The following is a 755-nucleotide window of genomic DNA, read 5'->3' on the forward strand; positions in this document are numbered from 1 at the left end:
CAGCAACACTCCCTAGGACCTTACCATTAAGTGTATAAGTCCTGCTAAGATTTGCTTTCCCAAAATGCAGCACCTCGCATTTATCTGAATTAAACTCCATCTGCCACTTCTCAGCCTATTGGCCCGTCTGGTCAAGATCCAGTTGTAATCTGAGGTAACCCTCTTCGCTGTCCACTACACCTCCAATTTTGGTGTCATCTGCAAACTTACTAACTGTACCTCTTATGATTGCATCCAAATCATTTATGTAAATGACAAAAAGTAGTTAATCAATTCTCTATCCATGCTAATCTGTTACCTCTCTAACACCATGGACGGTCATCTTTTTGAGTAAGCACTTTAAAGAATGCCTTCTGAAAATCCAGATATATTGTATCCACAACTTTCCCTATATCTATCAGTCTTCAGTTTGAAATCGTGAGTAATAAAGATGGAGGGCCTGGTTCTCTATTATCTCAGACCTTGTCAGATACTGTCACTTCCCCAAACAACCCTTCAGGAATGGATACACAGATGCACTAGATTATTCACCGCTCCCAGATTGAGTGGTGGGGAGGTAACCAATGGAGGGGAGGATATCCCAGCATGCATGGCTGTAGGGGGCACTCTCTATTAAAACCTCAGCAAGTGGGTTTTCAGTGGACCCCTTGTCACTGCGATATAGAGTCAAAGCGATGTACAGCACAGAAACAGACCCTTTGGTCCAACCCGTACATGCTAACCAGGGGTGACATGGTGGCTCAGTGGTTAGCACT

Source organism: Chiloscyllium plagiosum, unplaced genomic scaffold (assembly GCF_004010195.1).
Source record: "Chiloscyllium plagiosum isolate BGI_BamShark_2017 unplaced genomic scaffold, ASM401019v2 scaf_14835, whole genome shotgun sequence".
Lineage (NCBI taxonomy): Eukaryota > Metazoa > Chordata > Chondrichthyes > Orectolobiformes > Hemiscylliidae > Chiloscyllium > Chiloscyllium plagiosum.